This window comes from Silene latifolia, chromosome 3 (assembly GCF_048544455.1).
Source record: "Silene latifolia isolate original U9 population chromosome 3, ASM4854445v1, whole genome shotgun sequence".
NCBI lineage: Eukaryota > Viridiplantae > Streptophyta > Magnoliopsida > Caryophyllales > Caryophyllaceae > Silene > Silene latifolia.
Window position 1 is genome coordinate 84,517,882 of NC_133528.1, and position 16,079 is coordinate 84,533,960.

Genomic DNA, 16,079 nt, shown 5'->3' on the forward strand with positions numbered 1-16,079 from the left:
TATCAATATGAGCACTAAGTTGAGCACCCAATTGAGTAATAGAGTCCACTTCATGCTTTCCTCCTCTAGTAGCCTTCCGAGGTCTACTATATTGTGAGTTATGGACGCCATTTCCTCAATCTTGTTCCATGTTTTACTATCGTCAACTTCGGTGAACATACCATTTGATCCCATGTTGAGAATGTTTCGGGAGTCTTCATAAAGACCATTCCAAAATTGTTGTACCAAGAACCACTCGCTAAGTCCATGATGAGGACATGAGCGACAAGTTCCTTTGAATCGCTCCCAAGCTTCATACAAAGATTCTTCGTCCCTTTGTTTAAACCCCGTGATTTGGGCTCTTAGCATGTTAGTCTTTTCCGGAGGGTAGAACTTTTTGTAGAAAGCAAGAGCCAATTTCTTCCAAGAGTTAATACCAAGAGTAGCCTTATCAAGGCTCTTTAACCATTGTTTCGCGGTACCAATCAAAGAAAAAGGAAATAAGACCCATCAAATTTGGTCTTGAGTCACTCCGGTTTGTGAAATTGCATCACAATTGTCACAAAAAGTCTCCATATGAGAATGAGGGTCTTCACTAGGCATGCCCCCAAATTGACTTCTTTCGACTAATTGGATAAATGCGAATTTTGCAATGAAATTACCGGTCAAGTGTTGTGGTGTGGGAGTACCATTGGGTAGGTTCTCTTTGGTTGGTACGGAATGTGATGAAAATTTAGGCATTGTGGGTTGATTTTGTGGTGGGTTTTGTGTTGGGTTCTCCTCTCCTTCTCTTGCAAAAGGGTTGATGAACTCAATATTGTTTGGTTGAATATCCACAATATCACCAATACCTCTCAAAGTATTTCTAGCAAGTGTTCTATTGGTTGTCAAAGTTCTTTCAATTTCGTGATCAATGGGTAACAAGTTACCTTGTGATCTTCTAGACATGCAAAATATCAAACAACTTGAAAACAATTAGAACAAACCTTGAGGAGTTTTACTTCCGCAAGGAAAAGAAAGACACAACTAAGAACAATCAAAGAAAATCAAATCAAGTTAACACCGTCCCCGGCAACGGCACCATTTTTGGTCGGACTATCGTTTTCGGTTACTTGTCGTTAGGAGCACCTAGATCAAAACAATATTTATAGCTTCACAAATACTCTACTATTAGTAAAGGGGTAAGTAAAGGTCGGATCCCAAGGGACGGGTATTGATGTAGGATTTTCGATTGCAAGTAGTGGTGTCTAAGGGTGTCACAATTTAGGTTGAGATAAGAAGATCACTAAACTAAATAACAATGTAAATAAACAAGCAAGATGATTAAAATGAGATGTAAACAATTGATTAAAAGTACTAGGGTGTCATGGGTTCATAGGGGATTCATGGGAATTGATCATACAAACATATTCTCAAATTACAAGCAAGCAATTATTATTGTGATAGGATCGAGTTGGTTTATATCTTACAATCCTAGGAAGGTTTGGGTCCCGGAGCCGAATCGATTAGATTGTACAACACCTACAAGTCAACTTAATCCTCCCTACTCAACTATATGCATGGTCTAATGAGACTTGAGTTGGTTTATGTCTTACAAGTCTCATTGAAAAGGTAAGTGATGGGTAAAAAAATGCAAGGATTCATAGGCTCGCATTTCATCAAACATAACATGTGCATAAGTTGAGATCACAACAAGCAAGCAAATAAATTATGTGAACATATTAGATTAAGCATGAATCATCCCCCATGTTGGTTTCCCCTAATTCCCCATTAACCCTAGCTAAGGAAACTACTCACTCATTATCAAGGTTAACATGCTAACAAGGTTGTCAAACATATTAACAAAGCAAAACATGATGAATGAATGGAAAATGATTAACAATAATTAAAACAAGGGTTAAGAGAATTATACCTAATGATGATTCCGAAATAATAAGCAAAGAATAATAGAAGTACTTGATGATTGATGGAAGGTTGTCAATCTCCCAATAATACCCAAATAATCTTCAATTACCCAAAATAAATGATGAACAATAGAGAAATTAAGGAAATGAGATTTGTATTAATGCTTAATTAAAAGTTGATTACAAGATTAAAATGAGATTAGGAAGAACATAAATAATATTAAGGATTGATGATAATCTAATTAGTACAATGGGGTATTTATAGTGAGGATTAGGTACATAAATTAGGGTTACTAAGGGCTTAAATGACGATTAAGACCCTTATGAAAAGTTGAGGAAATGCTTCTCTCGAAGGAAGATACTAGTCTCCTTTTTGTTAGTCTTTCAGAAATATGCGCATCCCGAGTGGAACAAGGAAGAGACGTGCTGTACTGGGCTGGAATCCGAGCGGCCAAGGGGTCGGGACGAGCGGATTGTGGTGGTGCAGGACGAGCGGGCAGGGTGGTGGGACGCTCGGATTGTGGAGTACTTGGACGGGCGGATTGTGTGTGGGACGCTCGGATTGTGGAGGATCCTCAAGGATCTTGTCGGAGATGCAAGGATATTCTTCATCATTGCCCATCTACTACATTATTTACATAGGACTTCTAGTATTGTCTTCACTTTGATGCTTGGTCATTAGATTCGATCAATTTAGCTCCATTTTGCCATGAAAATGCAAGGTTTGCACTCCTCTCCTACCAAGGAAACAAAACCTCAAAGAATATGCAAAACAAAGGACTAAAGATAGTAAATGACCCAATTATGCACTAAAAAGCATAGGAACGAGGCTAATTCGGGGACTAAATATGCTCAAATATTGGTCACATCATTCCTCCTGCGGAAGAAAGAATTCCGCATTTCTTTTATGGAATTGCGCTGGATCTCTACTTCCTTATTTCTTAAAATAAGATTTTCGGGATATATTTTACCAAAATATATAAAATTAATTTATGGAATAAAAATACGGAATATTCTAGGACATTCCGACTCTGCATTTTAAACGGTCTATTAGAAAATGAAGCGGTTTTTGACCCGGACTCCAAATGAACTCTAATTACTGTCAAAACGACCGTATCGGCGCGTAGATGACGACCAAGGGGTAGACACAAGTATTTGAGCTATTAGTTGATTATAAACTTACGAACTGTCATAAATCATTCCGCGTACCAAACATGCGGATCAATCATCACTGGGTGATTGGCGGGAGGTGCATAAATGAGGTATCTACAGAGCACTCACTTTGACTGAGGCTTGGACAAGGCAAAAGTAAAAGTATAGCCATCAGGTCAATCGAAGATTACAACCTGGCGACTATGGCGACGCGAGGCGGCTCAAGGGGTCTGAGCCAATGACCTGTCGTCGGGAACATTTTAGAGTCTGTCGACTATCAGGGAGGGTCGTTTAAAGCCCATTAGACTATGTAAGGAAGCTCGCCAGCCATAAGAAGAAACCATACCTGAGACTCCCGGGCGAAACGCGACTGAAAGCGCTTCGACAAAACTTTTTGTTCTGAAGATAACTTGATGTCTGAAGGCAGGAGGGTCGCAGGAATTCTGAAGGTTACTGAAGGACTGTCTAAAACAAATAAATGTTGAGAACAGCAGGACGTCGGTAGAAACTGCTGGGGGGAATTTGCTTGCGTTGGCTTCCGTCTCTCGAGGAGTGCAATCGGCTGTCATGAACTCTCGCTGAGCATATTAGTAAGATGAAGGTGTGTCCCAACACCTTGGCAAATCCGCTCGTTGCTGCAAGTGAAGTCATGATGAAAGATCCTTCCTGGAAAATAAAATACTGCGACGGTTCACAGTCCGCTTTAGAAGAATACACGGACTGATAAAATACTGCGACGGTTCACAGTCTGCTTTAGAAGAATGCGGACTGATAAAATAATGTGACGGTCTCGCAGTCTGCTTTGGAAAAAACACGGGTCTGGACAAAATAAATGCCCAATAGACCAAATATATGATATAAGGTGTTGGAGAAGAGGCGCACAAAAAATTGGGCCCACAAATAACTAACTCATAACGAACTTTTGAAAGTTGAGCTGGAGGGAAGCTGGGGAAGAGGCGCAGCAAGAGCTGCGACTCTTGGAAGAGGCGCGGTAGGTGCTGCATCCTTTCCCGGGCTTGTCCCTGAGTAAAAACTCTATAAAACCGTGTTTATTTCATAATAAACAAAACACAATTTCTTCAATACTCTCTCAAATCATAACCAAATTCCGCCAAAATTTAATCAATCTACTCCATTAATTATGAATAATAGAGGTATATGTCTTACACTTTCTTTTAATCTTGTTTTTGCTTGATTTTGATCGAAAAAATTGGGGTTTTTTACACCCAAATATGTCGAAAATTTGGGGCTTTTCCCCCTAATGGATTTGTCTTGTAAAATTGATACTAAAAATGGATAATTGGCAATGTTAGGAACATAACCATGTATTCTTTTTGAATTTTCGTCAAGTATTGAGCATTTGAGCGAAATTGAGACGGTTTCTCAACTGTTTCGAAAATTGCTTCGAAAATGGCCTTAGGATTGTCCATTTTTGATGAAATTTGGTTTTTGGAACCCTTGTGTAATGGGTAAACTTCCTACGATGTCGGAGTTTTGATTTGTGATAGTTTTTTCAGGACACTTTTCTAGGGCATAATCATTATTATAGCGAAATGCTGCCAAAATTTCGACTCAAACCCATGACTAGGCTTGGACTTAGAGTTGACTTGACCCAGTTTACCACATGAGTGGTCGGTTTTCAAAAGAAATGGCCAAAGATGGCGAGAAACGGCCATTTTCGGGGCTTAAGAAAGGCTTGAAACAACCTCACCGAGGCTTGTCGTCATTTGACGCGGCCTAATTTACTCCAATTTTGCAGGTGACGTTCCTTCTATGTCGGGGAGGGCTTCCATAGATGTGGTCGTCGACTTCGACCCTTCTCTCGCTCTCGAGGAGGTGGTCGAGGAGGTTGTTGAAGAGGAGGCTGAGGAGGTCCCGAGGCGGGCCAACGTGGGACGTGGTGGTCGCCAGCTAGTGGGGGTACCCGAGTGGGCTGAGAAATGGGATGACAGACATCTCATTTGGGCAGCAGAGAGCCACCTGTCTTACAGGACGGCGAGGAGTTTGGTAAATTTCGAACTTGTCATTTCCTTTATTACGTTTCCTATTCACTTGCCGTTTCATTTCATCCTAATCTTGTGCTAAAGATAGCGTTTGACCTGGATTGATACAGAATGCCGGGAACTTGAGGTCCTTCTCCGGCTACACGATGATGATGGAGGCCTACGAGAGACTGACGGAGGAGGAGAAGGCCATCATCGAGCTGGGAGCCTTCGGAGCTTTGGTGGGAGTGTGGAGGGCGATCAAGGAAAGGAAGATTCGGTCTAACATTTGCCTGATCCGAGCTTTCCTTGATCGGTACTGGGACACGACCTCGTCCTTTCACACGCCTTTTGTGTTAGGATCATATACCTATTATTAGACTCCTCTAATAGTGAACTAATTAACTTCTTAATTATTTGTTCTTTAGATCTAGTGCATGCATAACAAAATAAGAGATTTATAAGAAAAACAATGTCCCTTACATTGTATATGGGTTCGAAATTATGGGCACAAATAAGGTCACCTTCCTTATTTGTTCTTGAGCTTAAAATGTTGGATGATCCTCCAGAAATCCCAATGTAGAGATTCTCCTTTGATTACACCCAAGACTTATCCCTTAAAAATAATAAACTAATTAACTAGATTAGTGTATTATTGTTCCTTAAAATGTATTCTAATATTGTTATTATTACTACACTAGTAACCTTATTTTGATATTATAATTGATGAACAATTACTTGTATTTCTAAAAATTTGTTTAAAGAAAACTAGAGAGAATAAGGAGAAAAGCTTTTGCATGTAGATGTGAATGAATAAAAATGAGAATCAAAATGCTCATATAGAGGAGCATGGAGCCGGGTAGGAAGAGCCCAAGAGGAGCATCTTGCCTTTTGCTTTTTGTCTTCACAAGACATAGATGTGTAAGACAATTTAGAGTAGGTGTAAGGCTAGTAAGCAAATAGCTATGATGATGTGCATTTTATCTCATAAAATAATATCATCCTCACACCACTACTACTCCCTCCATTCGGTCCATATCACATAAAATGGACTACCATTTTATTTTGTCAATTTGTCATTTGTCACACAATATGTCACATGTTGTAGATACCTCATTTCTGCACCTCCCGCAAACCACCCGGTGATGATTGGGCCGCATGTTTGATACGCGGAACGATTTGTGACAATTCGTAAGATTATCGTCAAGTGATCGCTCAAATAATAATGTCTACCTCTTAGTTGTCATCTACGCGCCGATACGGTCGTTTTGTGATAATTAGAGTACATTCGGAGTCCGGGCCTAAAACCGTCTCCATTTTTCGATAATGTTAAATCCGAGTCGAATGTTGGAATGTTCCGGATATTTCTATTCCTTATTTCACAAATTTTATCTTTTGGTAAACAATTTCCCGTAATATTCACATAAGATATTAAGGAAAACCGAATTATTTCCGTCCTACCATAACTCAAACACGGAAATCTTTCTTTCGCAGGAGGAAACCCCTTGGGAACAGACGCAGCAGTCTTTGCGCCACTTCCAAGAGACGCGGTGGCTGCGCGCCTCTTCCCGTGCCCTTTCTCGCGTATTTCTCGTATCTTTTTCATATCTTTCCGAGATTCACTTCCAAAGAGTCTCCGAAACCCTAATTCCTCCACGTGATTAGTATAAATAGGAGCCTTCGCTCCTCATATTTCTCACGCGAGTGTCCGCCCTTCTCTTCTCCCTTTGCATTCTAGACTTTGTTCTTACTTTTTGGCGTCTACGTGCTTGAACTTTCGACCACATAAGCTCGGATCCTTCTGAGTACCAGCCTCCCCGTTTGCATGACCGACCAATTTGACCAACTCCACATCAATCAACTTAATTAATCTAATCGTTTTCCTCTTACGAGGGTACTTTCTTTGCATTCGCGTCGAGCATCACTAATCGATATCTTAGTCCTTCTCGTTTCGTCAACATGTAAGTCTGAGGGTGTAAATCTCTCTTTTATTTATTGTATTTTAATTATTGTATCACAATTGTAAGATTTATGTCGAAAATACCAATTAAAACCGATTTCTAAAACCATGCTTTAAAAACCTCTTTTTACGGATTTCCAGTAGATAACCGTCGAGAAAGGACGCAGCAACTGCTGCGCCTCTTCGAAGGAGCGCAGTACCTGCTGCGCCTCTTCGTGAGGCTGTCGCAGTTCCTGCTTCCTTTCTTCTTCGTTCGTCCTCTGTAATTCGTCACTTTTATTTGTTTTCATTCGTTTGTTCTTTAATTCTTGATACAATAGTCTAATAATTTCACATGTATATTATTCATCATCATTAACATGTTTAATTCGTAATTAAAATCCGACTTAAATCCCAAGTAATCAATATTTGCGGGTTTTCGTCATTAAATTCAATCCGGGTTGTAGAAATTCGACTTGTTCGATATTGGGTTTCTGGAATTCGTCTTTTGATATATTTTCATCTGTTTGTCGCCTGTTCATCACATATTCGTCATCAATTTGTCATTAATTCGTCATGTTTAGTTTGTTTCATTCACCCATGTCACTAATTAATCATTCGTTCATGTAAATAATTAGTAATGTTCCGTCTCATCCATGTTTTATTGTTTTATGACTATTAATCACATGTAAATAACCCATTAACCACTTCCATTCGAGTAAATAATTTAATCAATCATTAAATTTACCAATTGATATTAACAACACGCAATTACGGCTTCACAGCCAGAATTCAGGTCAGGAACAGACGCAGCGTCTGCTGCGCCTATTCCAAAGGACACAGCTCTGCTGCGCCTGTTCCTTGTTGAATTCTGTCCCTGAACTCCGTTTCTGCTTTGACTTAGTTATTTAATTACGTATAATTAACTATTAATCGTATTATCACCTTCTGTTTTGTTCGTAATTTTATTCTTTTATTTCGTTTTCTCAAATTATCCGTTTTAAAGGTATTTTCGACATAAATCGCCTATTCCGTTGTAATTATTGTGATTTTCATTATTGTAATTTTCCTATTTTATTTATCATATTTATTGTATCATTTGTATGCCTTCACATGTAATTGAACCTTAAAATCTAACTTCCACATTAATTGTTTGCTAATTAATTGTTCACCGACTTAGTCTAATTCTCACATGTTAGGATTAAAACTTGGATGTTGCATTGCATGCATATAGCCGACAATATATCGAGTATAAATGATGTCCCTAATCATTAGTAGAGGCCGCTATCGAGGCGGGCGGGATTAGGTGTTCGATCAAAAGAGCTTCCTAATACGTACCCTCGCCCCTTACTCCAGATCTCCGTGAGCACCCGTGTTCATTGGCATCCGCGAGAGTCATTCTAGACATAGAATGCTAAGGGTAACGATTGCTTAGTGTTCATGTCTTTACTTTGTGTCTTGACATGGCACGAGGTATTCGAACGGTTCCAATTTCCCATAAAAATTGGTGGCGACTCCATACAAAAATGCAAACGCTTGTTTCTCTTTTCCTCCCAAGCGCCCCCGTGGGTGGCCCGCTGTCCACAGTTTGGCGACTCCGCTGGGGATAATACACTTACGTGTAGCAAGGGTGAAACTTGAACAAGGTTAGGGAATAGTTTATACAAGACAATTGTCGGTTTTCATAACTCGGTCTTCTTAGACCGTTTTATTCGGCCTTCCTAGGCCCAACCCAACCCATTCGACCAATCGTCCCGTCTAAACGGTCCTAATTCTTATTTGGGCCTAAGGATGGATAGCGATTGACGTCATCCATACCATGATGCTTACTCCTGTTTGTATCAAGGGCCTTCACTACTTGAGGAAATGGACTAGGAATCGGCCTTATTCTTGTTTGGTACGAGCCTCTCCACAGACTTCGGGTTTGATGGTTCGGTATGGCAACCCACCCTTTAAACCAAAACCCTTTTAAATGCACTCAGCATCCCGTTATAATGCTTGTATAAATGTTTGTACCTTACGTGATCACAATTTCTAAACGAAACCATGACGATTTTTCAAAAATCAAAACCCATTTTCAAACAAAATTTCGAAATGGGCTTTCAATTAGCGCAAAACCCGGTCAAAACTCTGTCCGTTTGTCGTGTCAAAATTCGGGCTACAAACCCATTTCAAAACCTCACTTCGAGTCCACTCCTACAACTACACTATAGTTGACTAGGACACACATTTTCAAAAACCTTGTCTTTCTTCAAAGCTCACTCAACACAAGTGGCACACACCCACTTCACGAGTCAAAACATTTCTTCTTTTAGCAAGTGTGTTATAATGGTCGATCGTGTTTTGATTCGTCGCCGATCTCTTATCCAGTTTTCAGGATGCCCGGATCAAGTGATGAAACAAACCTCCACCAACTTCAAGATGGTAATGATCGAATCCTAGCCGCGCTAGCCCAAATGCAAGCTACCCAAGAACAAACCTATGACCGCCTTGAGCTCATCGAGGGCCGTATCTACGCCGTAGAGGGAAGGTTGCCTCCTCATGAAAGTGAAGTACTACGTGACTCTGACAACGAATCCAAGGATGAAAATCCTCTCATGGGGATGACTGTAGCTGAGAAAAGACTCCAATACTTAGAGGAGCAATTGATGTACCTTAAGGGGGATGACATTTATAGGGAGAACAATCGCAAGTATGAGGCCGTCAATTCCAAATTGCCAACTAACTTCAATATGACGGATATCCCTAAGTTTAAGGGACACGAGAACCCTTTGAACCACATCCGCGCCTTCAAGGATTACATGTCTATCAAAGGCATCAAACCCGAGATGTTCTTAAGGATCTTTCCTTCATCTCTTGACACTATCCCAAAGCAATGGTTCTACTCCTTAGATCACAAGAAGGTCGCTACTTGGGAAGACGCCGCAATCGAGTTCTCTAAACAATATGCGGATAATGCCGAGATCCAAGTCAACATGCGCACTCTAGAGGTTCTTACCCAAAATGACAAAGAAGGATTCACCGACTTCCTAAGTAGGTGGAGGAAGACTAGCACTCAACTAGTTGAACGCCCGGATGAGGCTACCCTTGTGGAGAAGTTTGTGGATAATCTCAAACCCATCTATGTCAATCATTTGAGATACCAAAACATCAAAACTTTCAAGGACTTAACCGTACTAGGGACAAGGATTGAAGATGACATCCGTAAAGGACTCTTGTCCAAAACGGTAGGTCGAGGATATCAAGGTTCCACAAGTCGTTCATACGGCTCTACTAGCAAGACCGATGAAGTTAACCTTCTCGAGCCATCCAAGAAATGTACCCCACCAAGGAAATTCACAAACCTTGGAGACACTTACTCCAACGCCCTAAAAAGGTTAATGAAGCAAGGTAAACTCCAACCCATTGGACCTACTCCCGAACCCGAAAGGAAATCCAAATTTTGGGACGAGAACTCGTACTGTGAATACCATAGGGGCAAGGGGCACGACACAGAAAAATGCTACAAGTTGAAAAACGTGCTTCAAGACATGATTGAAGATGGTCGACTACCAATACCGCCGGGAGGTAAACCCAACAACACTCAGAATCCTCTTGGAGTTCTAGTGATTACAAGTGATGAATCTACCTTAGATTGCTCACACCTCATTTCTCCAATCGAAAATGAAATCCATGCAATCAAGAATGAAGGGCTCTACTCTACTATCTCCCCTACCATTTCCGACTTCATCACATGGGCAAGGAGTGTGGATAGACAAGTTTGGGAATTAGAAAATGTGGTGACAACTCTACGCGATCCCAACGCAACACCCGAAGAACATGTGCCACTAATCTTCTCTCAAAATGCTACTATGCAAGAAGTAGTCACCGCGGTTGATAAACTAGTCGAACAAATCATATGAGTGGAAAGTGACATCATGAGAATGAGGGAACTAACTGCAATCAATGGGGTTTGGGCCGACGATGATGAGGACGAGTATCTCATTGAAAACTCCCTAGTCAGAGAAATAGTCCAAAATGGTGAAGACCAAGATGTGGACCACCTAACTCGTTCGGGTCGTCCATATCAAAGCACTACTCAAAATGGTCCAACCAACGTCATCACACCAAATGACAACGAAGACGACTCCACTGATCATTTGCTCAAGCAATTACAGAAGACAAAGGCTGATCTTTCAGTCTGGCAATTAGTAGCAAGCTCATTCCCACATCGCCAAGCTTTACTGCAAGCTTTGGCCAAACTAAATGTAGCACATAACTCCACTCCTGAAGATGTAGTCAACTTGGTCTTCCAAGAATCACCAAAGCTAAGTAATCCTATTACTTTCTCAGACGAAGATTTGCCACCTTTCGGCGCTAGTCACAACCTTGCTCTATACATCACTGTCATTTATCTAAAGAAGAATGTGCCAATGACCTTGGTGGATGATGGCTTTGCAGTCAACGTCATACCCCTCAAAACGGCATACAAGCTAGGCATGAAAGAGTCGGATTGGACCCCTACCAATCAAGGTGTGCGTGCATATGACGGTACACGACGAAAGGTGGTAGGACTTGTTAACCTAACCATAGCCACATGGCCAATCGAACGAAAGGTTAACTTCCAAATAGTGGACATTGAAGCTTCATTCAACATACTTCTGGGAAGGCCGTGGATTCACGCTTCCAAAGCAGTAACATCCACCCTTCATCAAAAGATCAAGATCCCACTAAATGGCGAAGTAGTGACGATCACTTCGTCACCCATCAAGGCAATAATCGAAAAACAGTCGAACAATCAAGTCCTTGCGGATCCTGTATACGAACTTGGGGGCTTCCAAAGTGTAAGTGTCATAGAGAGTGAATTGGCACCCTTATACTATGATCCCTACTCCAACTTGGTGGTCAACCACATACTCAAATCCCAGGGATACTTCCCTGGAATGCCTTTGAACCCTATTCGGAAGAATACCTTCGCACCATACAAGGAAGGCAACTCAAAGAGGATACCACTTGGACTAGGGTACAAACCCACAAAAGAAGAGGTTCTCGAAATGCTTGCCCAAGTCCAAAACCGTAAGCACGTAGGAGTCCAAATGCGACCCTATCTCCCTACTTTAAATGGGTACTTTGTTCAAGAAGGAAGTCTAGAACTCTTTCACGGATTTCCCGAACCTTGGCATTATCTCGAGAGGAAGCTAGCCGGAATCGAGATCTTTCACGATTTCTACTTTTCCCTCAAGAAACGGTTCCTACCGTCAAAACCCGTCAAGCACCTTGCTTAGACGAACAAGCTGTTAGCCTATTGTTTGGAGAAGATCGATTCGTTAGGGCCGCGCAGGATGAGATCATTACCATGATACTTCAAGACGATCGCTTCAACCCCACCGCGTTAATCACAGAAACCAACGCAAGACAGCAGAAAGGATGGAGAAAATCAATCAAGTGGACCAAAAATCAAGGAAGACTCTTCAAGCTCACCACTAGAGAAGGAGAGATGTTGAAAGGAGAACCAGAAGACGATGAGTTCGAGTCGGAGTCGGAGTCAGAGTCGGAGTCTAGAGAAGTCATTAGAGAGTCTACTCCTGTCGTCATCCCCACTCCCTTTGTTTCTCCTAGCTTAGCCTCGAGTAGTCACAGTAGTTCGGGGAATGCCCCAACCACTGTCCCTTTGCCGACACTGACCATGGATTAGTTGGCTTCTTTGTTTCAACTCTACTCAAATTTTGATATGAATAAATCAGGTTCTGCTTACTCTTTGTGTTATCTTGAGTGCAATTGTTTTTTATGATGATGCGAGGATGACCAAGACCCGGACTTGATCGAAATACCTCCCTACGTAGCCAAAGAAATACTACAGGAAGGGGAAGGGGGACCAGTAATAGAAGACACCGAACCCATCAATGTAGGAACCGAACTAGAACCCCAAGAACTTAGGATAGGGACTACCTTGAGCTCTACCGAAAGGGCCGATTTCATAGACCTCCTAAATGAATTCAAAGACGTTTTCGCTTGGTCCTACAAAGACATGCCAGGGATCGACAGGGATATCGCCGAACATAGGATTCCGATTAAGCCGGGTTTCAAACCGAAAACGAAGCTTCGACGAATGAGAACAGAATGGGCTCTAAAGATTAAGGAAGAAGTTGACAAGCAATTCAAAGCCGGGTTCATCAAAGTTTCCGAGTATTCTGACTGGGTAGCTAACATAGTACCCGTACCCAAAAAGGATGGGAGAATCCGTGTTTGTGTTGACTTTAGGGACTTAAACAAAGGAAGTCCAAAAGATGACTTCCCTCTACCTCACATCGACATATTGGTGGACAATACTGCAGACCACGCGTTACTATCCTTCATGGATGGGTATGCGGGATATAACCAAATCAAGATGGCCATGGAAGATATGCATAAAACCGCATTTGTCACCCAATGGGGCACCTATTGCTATACAGTAATGCCGTTTGGATTGATCAACGCCGGAGCTACATATCAACGCACCGCAACTACACTCTTACATGACATGATGCACAAAGAAGTTGAGGTATACGTAGATGACATGATTGTCAAGTCCAAGGAAAGAGAGGGACATATTGCGAACCTTCGCAAGTTCTTCGCAAGGCTACGAAAGTACAACATGAGACTCAATCCTCAGAAATGCACATTCGGAGTAACATCTGGCAAACTCCTGGGATACGTCGTTAGCCAACGAGGTATAGAAATAGATCCGTCCAAAATCAAAGCTCTGATCGAAATGCCACAACCTCAAACAGAAAAAGAAGTCAGAGGATTCCTGGGGAAAGTGCAGTACATAAGTCGATTCATATCGAAACTTACGATGATTTGCGAACCTATCTTCAAGAAACTCAAGAAAACGGACCACACCATGTGGGATGATGATTGTCAAAAAGCTTTCGACCGAATCAAGGAGATATTGGCTAAGCCACCAGTGCTCATGCCACCTCAACGAGATCAACCTCTTGGTTTATATCTCACGAAGAATCAAAATGACCATGGGTGCCATCTTTGGCTCAAATGTAGGAAGTGAAGAAAGAGCTATCTACTATCTTAGTAAGAAGTTCTTGGAGTACGAGTGCAAATACTCACAACTCGAAAAGACATGCCTCGCTCTTGTGTGGGAAACGAAGAAGCTACGCCATTACATGCTTAGCTACTCCGTCAAAATATACTCCAAAATGGATCCAGTCAAATACCTCTTCGAGAAACCCGTCCTCAACGGACGCCTAGCAAGATGGACACCGATGCTCTTTAATTCGACCTCAAATACGTGCCACCGAAAGTTATAAAAGGTCGCGCCGTCGCCGAATTTTTCGCAGAAAATCCTATCAATGACGCACAAACAATAGATACTTGGTCATTTCCAGACGAGGATATACTCCAAACTGATGTAGACTCCTGGGACCTGTACTTTGATGGAGCATCGAACTTAAGAGGATTCGGAATAGGAGTGTTGCTCATTTCTCCTGAAGGCGAGCATACACCAATTGCTGTCAAACTCGACTTCGAGGTGACAAACAATGCTGCAGAGTACGAAGCTTGTCTCATTAGACTACAAGCGGCAGTAAGCTTAGGCATTAAAAACCTCTGAGTACATGGGGATTCATCACTGATCATCAACCAAGTTACAGGATCTTGGAAAATCCGAAGCGAAACCCTCGCACCTTATCAGGCTAGAATAGACTAAGTCGCTCAGTTCTTTGATCACGTAACCTACCTACACCTACCTCGGGAAGAAAATCAATTTGCAGACGCTCTTGCGAAACTTGCATCTCTGATTATTATGCCGGATCACATGATGGAAATGCCTTTGTGCATCGAACGACGGTCAGAGCCGGCTTATGTCCACCAAATCACCGATGAAGAGGAAATCGCACAGGAACCCTGGTTCCAAGCAATCCTGAATTTTAAGCTTAATGGTACATATCCACCGGATATGGACAAGAGGGGACAACGTGCTATACGCTTACTAGCTTCCCAATACGTTCTCATGCAAGGAGAATTGTACAAAAGAACACCTCTTGGTGTAGTCCTACGTTGCCTTGATCATTCACAGGCACGAAAGGTGATGGAAGAAGTCCACGACGGAGAATGCGGCCCTCACATGAGTGGGCCCATGATGGCAAAGAAAATCACACGTTTGGGATATTATTGGACCACAATGGAATCCGATTGCATCAAATACGTAAGACATTGCCACAATTGCCAAATCTTCGGGAATGTACAACATGTCTCTCCTTCATTACTCTATACAATGACATCCCCTTGGCCATTTTCTGCATGGGGAATTGACATAATCGGGAAGATAACCCCAGCTGGAACAGGAGGACACTGTTTCATTCTAGTAGCGATTGACTATTTCACCAAATGGGTAGAAGCGGCCTCCTACACTGGTCTTACAGCTAAAAATGTGGCAAAGTTCATACAAAACAACATCATCTGTCGATATGGTTGCCCACATGAGATCATTAGCGATAACGGATCACATTTCCAAGCTGAGACCGAGCAATTGCAAGCCAAATATAATATTAAGCATCACCACTCTTCGCCCTATAGACCACAGACTAACGGCGCGGTAGAGGCGGCAAACAAGAATGTTGTCACGATTCTCAAGAAAATGGTTGACAACTATAGAGATTGGCCAAGCAAGATACCCTTTGCTTTGTGGGGGTATCGTACATCTGTTAGGACGCCCACTGGGGCTACTCCTTTCTATTTGACCTACGGCATGGAAGCTGTACAACCAGTCGAGCTAGAAATACCATCCTTGCGTATTTTACTCGAAAGTCAAATCCCGGAAGCCGATTGGAAGAGGGATAGACATGAAGAACTCATCCTCCTGGATGAGCGTAGGCTACGCGCCTTGCATAATGTCCAAACATACCAAGCACGTATCAAACGAGCTTTCAACAAAAGGGTTAGGCCAAGAAACATCAAAGAAGGAGACCTAGTACTTAAATCGGTTAGAGCTCTTTTACCTGTTGACCCACGGGGAAAATTCAAACCTAATTGGGCCGGACCATTTCTAGTCAAATCCATACTCCCAGGGGGTGCGGTTAGAATCACAGACCTAGACGGGAATGAGTTTTCAAACCCAACAAACCTTGACCAACTGAAACGGTACTATGC

General features: G+C 42.0%; 1 non-coding gene across 1 annotated transcript; it reads left to right on the top strand.

The window, feature by feature from the left end:
• Positions 1 to 241: 241 nt before the first annotated feature.
• LOC141650786 (small nucleolar RNA R71) lies at positions 242 to 348 on the top strand. The gene has a single exon (XR_012546801.1). It is a non-coding gene; the product is annotated as a small nucleolar RNA R71 (small nucleolar RNA).
• Positions 349 to 16,079: the final 15,731 nt, after the last annotated feature.